The sequence below is a fragment of the Mustela putorius genome, unplaced genomic scaffold (assembly GCF_011764305.1).
Source record: "Mustela putorius furo isolate JIRA1106 unplaced genomic scaffold, ASM1176430v1.1 tig00537227_pilon_pilon_pilon, whole genome shotgun sequence".
Lineage (NCBI taxonomy): Eukaryota > Metazoa > Chordata > Mammalia > Carnivora > Mustelidae > Mustela > Mustela putorius.
Genome location: NW_025422368.1, coordinates 26,780,518 through 26,794,489, shown reverse-complemented (window position 1 = coordinate 26,794,489; position 13,972 = coordinate 26,780,518). Strand labels below are relative to the sequence as shown.

The 13,972-nt window shown below is 39.0% G+C and overlaps 1 long non-coding RNA gene across 1 annotated transcript; it reads right to left on the bottom strand.

The window, feature by feature from the left end:
- Nucleotides 1–4,169: 4,169 nt before the first annotated feature.
- LOC123389976 lies at nt 4,170–11,098 on the bottom strand. The gene is made up of 3 exons (XR_006604657.1): nt 10,962–11,098; nt 4,532–4,720; nt 4,170–4,298 (listed from the first exon to the last, which is right to left on the bottom strand). It is a non-coding gene; the product is annotated as an uncharacterized LOC123389976 (long non-coding RNA).
- Between the last annotated feature and the right edge of the window lie 2,874 nt (nt 11,099–13,972).

Genomic DNA, 13,972 nt, shown 5'->3' with positions numbered 1-13,972 from the left:
GAAACATTGGCTTTAAAGGACACATTTGACCAAATAAATATAACAGATATTCAGGACAGTCCATCCTAAAACAGGAAAGTTCACATCTTTTTCAAGTGCACATGGAACATTCTCTATAATACGTCACATGTTAGGTCACAAATCAAGTTTCAACAAATTAAAAAATATAGAAGTCATAACATGTATCTTTTCTGAACACAATGCTATACAGCCAGAAGTTGACCAAAGAAAAATATCTGAAGAAAACACAAATACTTGGAGGTTAAATTACATGCTAGTAAACAATTAATGGGTCAGCCAAGAAATCAAAGAACAAATAAAAAATATACATGTAAACAAATGAAAATGGAAACACAATGGTCCAAAATCTTTGGGATGCAGCAAAAAGTATTCTAAGAGAGAAGATTATAACAATACCAGTCTACCTCAAGAAACAAGAAAAATCTTAAACAACCTAACCCTATACCTGAGGGAGCAAGAAAAAGAAGACAAATCCCCAAACCAGCAGAAGGAAGGAAATAATAGAGTAGAAATAAATGAAATAGAAATTTCAACAACAAAACAATGAAAAAATGACAAAAGAAAACAACAGAATAGACCAAGGGAAATAGGAACTGGTTCTTTGAAAAGATCAACAGCCAGACTCATCCAACAGAAAGAGAGAGAGAGAGAACTCAAAATCAGAAATGAAAGAGGAGAAATATCAACCAACACCACAGAAATATAAACAGCTGTAAAAGAATATGAAAAACTGTATTCCAACAAACTGGATAACCTAAAAGAAATGGATAAATTACTAGAAACATATTACCACCCCAAACAGAACTAGCAAGAATATTTGAGCAGACTGATTACCAGCAATGAAATGAAATCCATAATAAAAAAAAATTCCCAACAGGGCGCCTGGGTGGCTCAGTGGGTTAAGCCGCTGCCTTCGGCTCAGGTCATGATCTCAGGGTCCTGGGATCGAGGCCCGCATCGGGCTCTCTGCTCAGCGGGGAGCCTGCTTCCCTCTCTCTCTCTCTCTGTCTGCCTCTCTGTCTACTTGTGATCTCTCTCTGTCAAATAAATAAATAAAATCTTTAAAAAAAAAAAAAAATTCCCAACAAACAACAGTCTAGGACCAGATGGCTTCACAGGTGAATTTTACCAAACATTTAAAGAGTTAATACCTATTCTCCAACTAGTCAAAATACAGAAGAGGAAGGAAAATTTCAAATTCATTCTATGAGGCCAGCTCTACCATGATATCAAAACCACATAGAGAAAAATACTACAAAAAAAGAGAATGGCAGGCCAATATCTCTGACGAATGTAGATCTAAAAATCCTCAAATTATTTTAAGCACACTAAATCCAACAATATATTTTAAAAATCATTCACCATGATCAAGTGGGATTTATCCTGGTACGCAAGTGTAATTCAATGTTTGCAGATCTATCAACAGGATACACTACATCAACAACATGTAGGCTAGAAACCATATGATCATTTCATTAGATGCTAAACATGTGCTTGACAAAGTACAACATCCATTCATGATAATTACCCTCAAAGTTGTTGCAGATGGAATAGAACTCAACATAATAAAGACTATATATGAAAAACCCACAGTTAACATCATACTCAATGGTGAAAAACTGACAAGACGAGAATGTCCACTCTCATCACTGCTATTCAGCATAGTACTGGAAGTCCTAGCCACAGCAGTCATGCAAGAAAAAGGAATAAAAAACATCCAAATTAGTGAAATTTTTACTTCCTCCTCACCATTTGCAGATGACATGAGACTGTATATATGGCAAACTCAAGACTCCATCAAAAACCTACTGGAACTGATAAGCGAATTCAGTAAGGTCACAGAATACAAAAGCAACATAGAGAAAACCGCTGCATTTATACACACTAGTAATGAAGTAGCAGCAAAAGGAATTAAGAAAGCAATCCCATTTGCCATTGCACCAAAAAGAATTAAATTCCTAGGAATAAACTTAACGGAGGTAAAAGACCTGCACTTTGAAAAGTATAAAACACTAATGAAAGAAATCAAAGATGACACAACCAAATGGAAAGATACTGCATGCTCACGGGTTGAAAGAATGACTATTGTTAAAATGTCCATACTGCCTAAAGCAAGCTACAGATTTAATGCAATCCCTATGAAAATACCATCAGCATTTTTCACAGAACTAGGACAAACAATCTTAAGATTTGTATGGAACCACAAAAGCCTCCAAGTAGTCAAAGCAGTCTTGAAAAACAAAACTAGAGGTATCACAACTCTAGATTTCAAGATACACTACAGAGCTGTAGTAATGAAAACAGTATGGGTACTGGCACAAAAGTAGACACACAGATCACTAGAAAAGAATAGAGAGCCCTCCCCCACCAAAAAAAGAATGGAGAGCCCAGAAATAAACCCATGATCATATGGCAATTAATATACTACAAAGGAGGCAAGAGTATGCCATGGGAGAAGGTGTTAGGAAAACTGGACAGCTAAATGCAAAAGAATGAAACTGAGCCATTTTCTTATACCATACATAAACTCAAAATGGATCAAAAACCTAAACATGAGATGTGAAACCATAAAAATCCTGTAAGAGCACAAGTAGTAATTTCTTGGACATTGGCTATAACATTTTTCTAGATATGTCTCCTGTGGTGGTGGTGGTGGGGAATTCCAGGAGTGCCCTGGTTGGCTCAGTCACTTAAGCATCTGCCTTCAGCTCAGGACATGATCTCAGGGTCCTGGGATTGAGCCCCAGGATCGCTGCTCAGTGGAGGGTCTGCTTGCTCTTCTTCCTCTACCCCTTCCTCCCCCTCCGGCTCCTGTTCTGTTTTTCTCTCAAAAAATAAATAAAATCTTAAAAAAAAAATTCCAGATGTGCCTTAAATGGTAATCCTTCCTGATCCCGTTTCATTCTCTCCATTAGGTTCAGTGTACAAGTGCTGCCTCTGGGTGGGTTGGAAGTTTCTCAGGCAGTCTACTAGAGAGTGAGGCCACAAAAATCAATGAACAAAGGGTTGGAAGCAGCCCAGACAGCAGGGCAGCTGTCACCGATCTGAGAGCCAAGAGAGAGGCATGTGCAACAGAGGGAGAAGCTGGGCAGCGGGAGAGTCTGGGGCAGTCTGGGGCGGGCAGCGGTGATGGTGGAGGGAGAGGAGGGCTGTGTTCAGGAGAGGAAGGAGTGCAAGGCTCTGCTGTGGACGGAGCAGGTGAAAGAGGGCACATGCTCCCTGCAGGTCATGTGAAGAAGCTCATCCTGGAGATCACCCAACTTGAAAAAGAGATGTCGCAGGTAGATGTGCCTCTCAGGAGCTAGAAACTGGAGGCTTCTCAAAGGGTTTGGAATGTGCAGGAAGAAAAGAACAACTCAGGCAAGAGTGACTTTTTCCCACAGGACCCCCTTTGGCATGAAGGGATGAACTGGGACAGATGGGAACTAAGCAGCAAGGCTTTATGGGGCCCAGCGTCCGCCACGCAGCTCTCTTGTGTATAGTGACCCCCATTCCAACAACCTACTGTGTGAGGACAGTACCTTCATTTCTCTTGCTTGCCAGCCAATGTCTCTGGAAACTTCCACGGCTCGGCTCTCACTACTGATTCCCAGACTATCCAACTCCACTGATCTCTTCTCATTCAAGCTGGTAAATTAGAATTCCTTCACAGTGGATGATCTCTGGTCTTGCTGTTAGCGCCTCCCTCTTCTTTTTCACAGCGCTTGTATGTTTTCCTGTTCTGCCTTGAATTGCTCATGCTGCTGCTTGCAAATCTGAGGGCAGATACTGTGTTTTACGTAGTTTTTTGGTACACATTTTGTCTTCTTTACATACTCTGCAACTTGTGGCCACACGTGGTTAATGTGAACAAATGAATGGATACTTGAGGTTCTGCTAGAATGCAGAACTTCTAGGAAGCTCAATAAGAACTCAGAGAGAGGTAGCAGGCAGCTGGCTTTTAGAAGGACAAAACAAGTGTACCACAGCAGCCACCTCCGCTGCTGGATGATGAAGTAGAGAATATGCCGCCAGAGGGAAGCTGCTGACTGGGGATTACTCTGGTCTCTGCTGTAAGAAGGTCAGGGAGGGATAGTAAGGAATCCCCCAAACTGAGAAGGCGCTGCGGGACTGGAAATGAAGCAAGTGATGCCATACAATTTACACAGCTTTATCAGGGTAACTTACTGACAGCAGGGATCAGGTGGAAGACGATCCAGGCTCCGGACAGTTATTCTCTGCAAAGTCTGGACCTTCGTGTGTAGAGTTTTTAGAGTGAGGAGATGCGCAGAAAGGCACTGTAAGAGATCAAAGGGTTCACATGCACTTAATTGGCAGCTCACCTTTCATTAGCTCTCGTGGCACCACCTGTGTGTCAGGAAAGGGAGAGGTTATGTTATCTCTAACAGATCCATGGGAGGCCAAAACAAGCCTCCTTTCATCTTGGCCTCGGTGGGCATTTCTGAAGCAGAAGCCCAGTTTCTGATGTGCCAAGTGGCTTTTCAGGATTACAAAAGACATTCTTCGTTACCTTCAGTGACAAGGCTACAAGGCTTCAGGATTCAGATGTTAGGTCTAACAGGTCATCATTTCCCTCTTAGTTACTGGTCATCCTTGCTCCCAGGGATGGCTACGCAGCAGACCTCATGGAACACCAACACAGATATCAGCAAATATGGGGATAGAATTTCCATTTCTGCGTAGCTCCTTGAATCTGTGCCTATTATAAAGAAAGAATGAAACCGATCAGTTTATCATTATCCTCTATGGAATTCCTCTGTAGAGCATGGTTTTGCTCAAACCCCTGAAAAGGTATCTGGACTCCCTCATTGTCTTCAAAGGCAAGATATGGGTGTGGTAGGCAGTGATGAATGGGGCACAGCTGTTAATTCAAGGGGAATGATACAAATGACTCTGCTCTTGTGCTGTGTTCCCTGATAATAGTAAGTATACAGGCTTACAGGTTTTATTTTTTGTTTTTATGGGTGGTGTTTTTTGGGGCACAGTGTAACCCTACTATAGTATGTGTTCTTACAATTTTTTAAAAATCCTTTCAAGCTTCACAGGACTTCTGGACACTTATTTTTAATTCCCCCTTGATACCTTGTTTCTACTACATTCTCTTAGCTTTGCTGCTCATCATGTATTGATCCAGAATTTAGCCAGTAAAGGAAGAGAAACGTCCATGCTATTATTTTTTAAATGACTCCAAGCCCATTTCAAAAGTAGCGCTCATATGTAGTTATCACTTATCATTATGTGATAATGATAATATAATAAAAGCCTCTGAAATAATCATTTAGAAAATCATACAAATTACCATTGGGTATATTATTACTGTATTTTAGAGTTTCATGAAAAAAATTTGGAAAGAATCTTGTCTGTAACTCAAGGTTTGAGTATTTTCAAAATAAAAAATACATTATTTTAAAATATATTTTAAGGGTGCCTGGGTAGCTCAGTTGGGTGACTGCCCTTTGGCTCAGGTCATGATCCTGGACTTCCAGGATCAACTCCTGCATCAGGGTCCCAGCTCTTTGGGGAGTCTGCTTCTCCCTCTGACCTTCTCTCTCATGCTCTCTCTCACTCATTCTCTCTCAAATAAATAAATAATATCTTTAAAATATATATATATATATTTTAATATACTACACACAAAGGGAAAGTCATTCCTGTTTTATTCAAAGTAACTTAATATCATTCTATTCTGTAACACCGTTATAAAGAAAAATTAGTAGCTCAAGAGCTGTACTGTAAGTATAGCAATTGTGGTGGTTGTTGGAATTCAGCTATCTACGAACTACTGCATCACATTGAAATAAATCAAAGCCTCTACAGAGCACTGTGGAATCAATATAGGATTAAGAAAGAATTGTTCACATTACATCACTTAAATAATAGATCCTAATCCCTATAATAAAGTCAAACATTGCCATGCTTGCAAAAGAATGAGATCATAGGACTGACTTTTTCATCTAAGATTAAAGAATCTGTCTAGAGCGATCACATTACCACAGCAGCCCTTTGTGTTGCCATTCATCCCATCTTGGCATTCTGTGTTAGACCTTCCCATTTTGTCTTGGTGAGTTTATCAGGGGCTATTAGCACCACACATAGGGGCCAAGAGTTATTAAGCAGCCATCTACACTGTGATTTGGATCATGAAAATGATCACTGTCCACAAATATATTTCCACTACCCTCTGTTAGGATAGCTACCATCTGGGTGGTGAAAGCTTTTCAGAATTCTTGACATCTTTGTGACTAAAGAAGTTGTTTGTTTCTTTCTCCAAAGCACAAGACTTGCAGAGCAATCTTGTCATCTGGTCAGTGGTGATGCATACAGTACTAGCAAAGCAATGAATTTGGAATAGATAACTGACACACAATGAGGTTCATAATCTGGTCTTTTGTGGCTTTTCTGTTAAAATGAGTACTAGCTAAATGCGCACTATAACTTATATAGGAAGATTTAAAGGAATTACATGATACTTCTTTAATTTAAAGTTTATCAGTTGTACCTTGACCTACTCTTGGCTTACAAATTTAAAATGAAAAATTTCTAAGAATATCACAAGGCTTTAAAACTTTGTTTTACATCAAAAACCCATTTGGGGAAGATTATAAATAGGAAGATCCTAAGTTCACGTGGTCTCATGGATGCACCTAGCTAACACCCACATCAGTGTAAACAGCCCAGAAAATGACTAGCCAACTCCACTGCTAATCATAGGGAAGAGGCCACACTGACAAATGGTAGGAAGGGTGGATATGTGATTAGGAATCAAAATGAAGGGTGAAGATGCAATTAGGAACCAAACTGACCTATGAGATTGGCCATTGGAGGGAGGGACACCACAGACACAGAGAAGGAGGGGAAGAAGAACCCATAGCAAGCACCCGAGGCACAGGGGACCCACAATAGGAAGACAAATCCCCATAAAATTTGACTCTGAAAACCAGAAGGGCTTAATTGGTGAGGTATTACAATCAATGGAGTTCAACACCAGAAACTTTAAAAACCAGTGGCTCAGCTCTGGGAGAATGAGAGGGCAACAGAAAAGTCTCTGCCCTTAAAGGGAAAGCATAACAAATAGCACTGCAGAGATAGAACATAGAAGCAGTAGTTTGACAAACACCTGGGGTATATGGGAAGATCTATTTAGTAATCTCAGAATGCGTGCTGGAGGAGCAGGAATTTTTAGGGGACTTCTCTAAGAACTAAAGGGGGGGTGGGCACCACTTCCCTCCCTGTCTCCCCACTCAGGATACACAGATACTTGTGGGAACAAGTGTAGTGTCAACACTCTACACCTAGCTTGCTAACAGCCGCTCATCCTCATGCTCTTCTCTAGACCCACTCCCTACAACCCACCCTTGGCTGTCCTCCAAAGTAGCAACAGATCACCTCCCACAGCAGACCTACAAACACAATGCTAACACCCTGTGCCCTACCGCCATATTTTCTAGTGGATCTGCTCCCTTTAACATGACCTCCTTAGGAGTTCTCCAAAGTGGCTTTAGGTCTCCTCCAGCAGAAGGTGCAAAGCTTGCTAAAATTGTGAACCTCACCCCCATGTTCTTCTGCAAAGCCACCTTTTCCAACCTGCCCTTCAGCAGGGGTTCATCCAAAGCGGTGCCACAAGTCTGGAAGTGTGCAAGCAGCCCTGACAAGAGTCAGCATCACCCCAAAGTGACTCTTGTCCTGAGAAGAGAGGAAGATACCACATACACCATTTCCACTGCAGCCCTAGCAGTGAGCTGGAGGCAGACATCTGGTCTGTCTGCAGACTCTGCCCAGCAATGAATGTATCTTAGAGGACAACACGGGGAAAATGCCCTGCAGTTCAGTGTGACCACAGTTCTGGCAAATGCCCAGTCTGACCCAACACAACTCAAGCCCAATGCAGCCCTAGATCCACCCATTGACAACCCAGGAACCAAACTCTTGCCACCACAAGTGAAAAGAACCATTGCAGATGACTGGATGGAAAGCAAATGTGTCTCAGTCACAATAGTAGGGTGCCTACAATAGACATAGGAGACACCCATGAAGGGCTAGGTTCTGAACAGGAGATACTGTGCTGTGGGGCACTTTAGGACCTCTATGCAAGACCACTAATTTCAAGAGCAGGAGACATAACTGGCTTTCCTAACACCCAAAAACAGACCAGAGAGTTAGACAAAAAGGAGACAGAGGAATATGTCCTAAATTAAAGACTGGGACAAAAATCACAAGAGAGCTAAGTGAAATGGAGATAAGTAATATGCTTGATAGAGAATTTAAAGTAATGGTCATGAGGGCAACTGGGTGCCTCAATCAATTAAGCATCTGATTCTTGTTTTGACTCAGGTCATGATCTGAGTGAGGGTCATGAAATTGAGCCCCACATCAGGCTCCATGTTCAGCAGGGAGTTTGCTGGTGACTCTGCACCTCCCCTTTTTTGCCCCCCCTTTCTCAAAGAACAAATAAATATATCTTAAAATAATTAAGTAATAGTCATAAAGATACTCACTGGACTTGAGAAAAGAGTAGAGGACCTCAGTCCCTCAACAAAGATGTAGGAAACTTTAAAAAGAACTATTAGATATGGAGAACTTAATAACTGAAATTAAAATGCATAGAGGGAATAGCCACTAGACTAGAGAAAGCAAAAAAAAAAAAAAAAAAAGGATCAGTTGAAGGACAGAGTAATGGAAAGCAATTGAGCTAAATAGGAGAAAGAAAAAAGAATAAGAAAAGAGAATAGATTAAGGGAAATCAGTGACACCATCAAGGGTAACATCATTGCATTTATAGGGATCCTAGAAAGAGAAGAAAGAATAAAGGCGGCAGAAAATTTATTGGAGAAATAATAGCTGAAAACTGCCCTAATCTGGGGACTGCTTTATACATAAATGTCATAAATAAACCTAATGGTAACCACAAATCAAAATCAGTAATAGATATACAAAAAATAAAGTCAAAGAAGTCTAGGTATATCATGAAAGAAACCTAGCAAACCACAAGGGAAGACAGCAAGAGAAGAAAGGAACAAATAACTACAAAATCAACCAGAAATCAAGGGAGAAATGACAATAAGTACAGACCTATTAATAATTACTTTGAATATAAATGGCCTAAATTCTTCAACCAAAAGACAGAAGGTGACTGAATCGATAAAGACCCACCTATATGCTTCCTACAAGAGACTCATTTTAGCTCTAAAGACACATGCTGATTGAAAGTGAAGGGACAGAGAAGCAAGTATCATGCAAATGTAAATGAAAAGAAAACCAGGGTAGCAATACTTACGTTGGACAAAATAGACCTTAAACAAACACTGTTATAAGAGACAAAGAAGGACAAGACCTTACATAATCATAAAAGGAATAATCCAACAAGATATAATAATTGTAAATATTTACATTCAACATGGGAACACCCAAATATATAAACAGCTATTAACAAACATAAAGGAACAAATTGATAGGAATATAGTAATAGCAGGGGACTTCCACACCCTACTTACATCAATGGACAGATCTAAAAGGAAATCCCCATAAAAACAATGGCTTTGAAGGACACACTGGATTAGATGGATCTAAAAGATATATTCAGAACATTAAACCCTAAACAACAGAATACACATTCTCTTCTAGTGCACTTGGAACATTCTCCACAATAGATCATGTGTTGGGTGATGAAAAAAGTCTCAACAAATCAAAAAAGATTGAAGTCACACCATGCATCCTTTCCAACCACAATGCTATGAAACTAGGAATCAACCATAAGAAAACAATCTGGAAAGATCACAAATACATGGAGGTTAAGTAACATATTACCAAACAATGAGTGGGTTAACCAAATCAAAGAAGGAAAAATTAAATACACGGGGACAAATGAAAATAAAAACAATGGTCCAAAACCTTTGGGATGCAGCAAAAGCTGTTCTGAGAGAGAAATTTATAGAAATACAGGCCTACCTTAAGAAACAAGAAAAAATCAGTTGCCTGTCTGGTTCAGTTGGTAAAACAATGCAACTCTTAATCTTGGAGTTATGAATTCAAGCCCCACATTGGGTGTGGAGTCCACTTAAAACAAAATTGAAGAAAAATTAAAGAAAAGAAGCAAGAGAAATCTCAAGTAAACAACCTAACCTAAAACCTGAAGGAGCAAGAAAAAGAAGAACAAACAAAACCCAAAACCAGTAGAAATGTTGCCAGGTGAACTGGCAAGACCCCAGGCCCTGAGACCTTGACCTAGTTCATCCAAAGATTTTGCTGATGGCTCTTGGTTTTGTTACAAGAAAGAATTCGAGGATAGACAACACAGAGGATGAGTGACACAAGCAGGAAAATTTATTAAAGCAAATGTACACTTTTCAGACATGAGAGCGAGAATGAGAGGGAGAGAAAGTATATGTGGGTGAGTGAGCTGCTCTGCCCTGGGGTTTGAATTTCTATCTTTTATCAAGAGTTGTTAGGAAGGGGTAGGAATATTCACTACTTGCATGGAATTCTTGGAAGTAGTGTTTCAGGCTTTCTCTTCCTTATTTGTCAAGGGTTTCTGCCTATTTTGTCCTTGGGCCTGTCTGGTTTAATCCAGCTGCTTGTGGCTTTGCTTTGGAGTGCTGCCAGGACAAGTCTCTGACCTTCCCAAGAACTGGCCATGACTTCCTCTTTGTGGCCTCCAGGTATAATGTTAGAACCTAACTGCCTCTAACATTCACGCCTCTAGGATTCTGGGCTCTTAAAATCTTTTAAGGGAAAATGGGTGACAGTCCATCTTCTGTAACTACTTCATGCTGGGCAGGAATGTTGACCCTGCTTGAGGGCTCCAGAAGTCCTAGCTATCTAAGTTTTAGGAAACCTGAATGGACAGTGCCGTTAGAAGTCATGGCTTGATCTAGTGGGTATTGATAGTCATTTGTTCTGGGGTTTCTTTAGGGGTTGTTGTGGACCACCATCTGGAGATTTACCTGACTGTAGGCTTTCTTTAGCTTCTGTGGCTGAGCTGATCCATACACAGCATGATGTGTTAGCTCTTATGCAGTCTTTCTGATTTCTGTAAAAATGTAGTCAAGGGCCTCTTGTAGCCAAGTTATTTGTTGCCTGATTTTATCTCTATGGATTCTTACTTCTCAGGAGGATGTAATAACAGGTGCAGCAGGTGGTATTAACTACCATATAGACGGTCTTGCTTAGCATGCAATCAGTTAATAAGGCATTTCTATGGAAACAAAAGAAAAACATAGGTTAATGGTTGGAGCAAACCTAGTGTCTGAGTCCTAAGTGCTGCCAGTGAGAACATTTCTAAATGTCAGGCTTGAAGCATCCTCAGATTAGGGGCCAGGGGGAAAGCAAACTGAAGAATCCTTTTGGTTTGTGGTTCAAATCCTGCTGGTGATTCCTTTGAGTGGCCAACAGGCAATAGGCACTAAGATTGTTTATACATGAGTTTTATGGCAATTTATCTCAAGTTGACCTCAAGTTGTCCAGCTTCAGTTTGTAGGGCTTTGGAAGAAAGGGAAATTTTTGTTCTCAATGACTCCAAGTCAAGAGAATGAAAGAAAATTGGAAATCTTTAGTTTGGAGAGTCCTAGCTAGATATTCAAGGAAACCAGAACAATTCAGGACCCAGCCTGGTTTTGTAGGCAAACAATAAAGTTTAAGACCATCAGAACTAGAATCCAACATCCACAAACATAATATTTCTCTAGAATCACCCTCATTTTCATTAAAGATTGCCAAATCAAGACTGATTTATTTGTAAAACAAGTCCAGTTTTAACAAACCTGGCCTAATTATTTCCATAAGCTTAGCAAGAGTGGTGGTGGACCATTTAAGTTTTTTAACAATCTTCTTTTCTAGGGAATTTCAGATTGAGCATTTAACAGCCTCTCATGTAAGACCCGAAGCCAAGCCAAATACTTGCCATCAGACATGACTGCAATAGCTATAGATTTGGAGGAATTCTTCTCCAAGGTCCCTCAAATATCCTGGGAAGGAATTTGCACCTGCCAGGAAATAACATTCTATACTCAACCTGGTAAGGCTGCTGGTAACTCTGAGTAAGGTGTCTGGCCAACATTTCCTAGGGGTTTTATTGGCTCCATCAAGCTTTAATTCCTTAAAGCTGTGTGTCATATCTGTAATATGCATATGCATGCTGCTCTCAAATATGACATTCCAGTCAAAGCCTTGATAATATAATCAATGTTTCCAATGGTCTCCAGTTACAAGAACAGATTCCTATTGAAATTATGTAAACAACTGCAGTTGCCATGAAAGAGAGAATAATTACTGACAGTTTCTGAACTCTGGAGGGTTCTGATAGAAAAGTTAAATGTGTCAGTTTGTTCACAAAAGAATATTTTATCATATTTTATCACATCTATCTTCTTAAGGGAAGACGTTTCCTTAAATCTGGTAGAGCCAACATAAGAGAACCAGCAATGTTTTAAACAAGAGTCATAAAAACCATAATCATCTTTCTCAATTCATTCAGTCCCATGTTACTAATTCTCGTTCTTTTTGAATGCAGCTTTTACATTAGTTCCAGAAATTCCTACCCAGTTTAATTTTATAATCTTAAAGATATTAGAAATCTGTATTTGTCAAAAGTTGTTTTCATGAATATCCTTGAAGATGAGAAACATTCTGCAGGAGCTTCAGAACAGTAATCATAAATAACAAAAGACTCAAAAGTGGACATGGTTAAAGATCTGGTAAGAGTTCATTATCATGCAGGTAACAAGGAAATCTGGTTATTTCTGTGACATAACATTTTAGTAATTAGAATGTAAAGTGATGACTTTTTGCCAGGACATATTAAAACTTCAGGGGTTTCATATATTTTCTGGAATAGTTATATCACGTACTCTTAAAATACAACCTAAAAAGGTTTATCACTATTTTTTGGACAATGATTCTATATAATTTAAGATTTCAAGTATACAAACCTAATTAGACAAAGACTTCATTTAGAACTCAAATCTTGGGAAATTTGTTAAAAACCTGAGAAAGTTTTAGAGTGCCTAAGTAGGATGACAGACCATTATAAAACTTAATATTTAATTGTCTAATTAAACCAAGATGGCAATAAGAGATTCTACACAAGGTTATACAATTGTAAACAAAACTTTAATACTGAGAAATTTTAGTTCTCTTAAGTAATCAAAGACCTGATAGACAAAACACAGAAATTTTGGTTTTCTGAGCCAACAAAGAAAAGAAAAACCCACATTTGTTTACAATTTCTTATCAAGAACAGACCAACAATCCAAGAAAACTTTGTATTTTTAACAGAGAGTAAACCACTTTCAATGTTATACCAGTGCCCTCCTAAAAATTCATCCATTCCAATCTCAGTCTTGATTACAAAATTCTTTCCTAAGTTTTCCCTTTATAAACCTTTTACAATTCTCTTTTTCACTCAGATTTTGTCCTCAGCCTTCTCTCTCTTGTTTTAGGAAAAAATTACTTTCTTTTACCTCAACAAAAATGTATCCTCATCCCTCACCCCTTTCCTAAACACTTCCTACTCCTACCTGCAGAGTTGCTTCCCTTATTCTTTTCAATTACATTTAGAAGAATTTTACTTTAAGAAAATTAGTCTCCGATGAAAACTAAGTAGTAACTGTGAACTCTGTTATACCAGAATTCTTTAGATCAGAAATTTATGAATATATTTCATAATTTCTAAAAACACCTTTTTTTTTTTTAAACATAATACAACTTTAGTAAAGCTTAAGACATGTTTACTACCAAATCCAAGTATCCTCAGTTTCTCTGCAATAAGAAGCCCAAATCAGACAAACCTACATTCAGTAGATCAATGCTTTAGTATTCTATTTTATTTGGAAAAGACTTAGCTATCCAATGAATTTAGCCCAATTTATCATTTAACTTAGCAAAATTTGAATGTTTTAGGTTAGCAAATATTTTGAAAGATATTTAAAAGTTTTAGCTACAAACCTTTTTGTCTGTT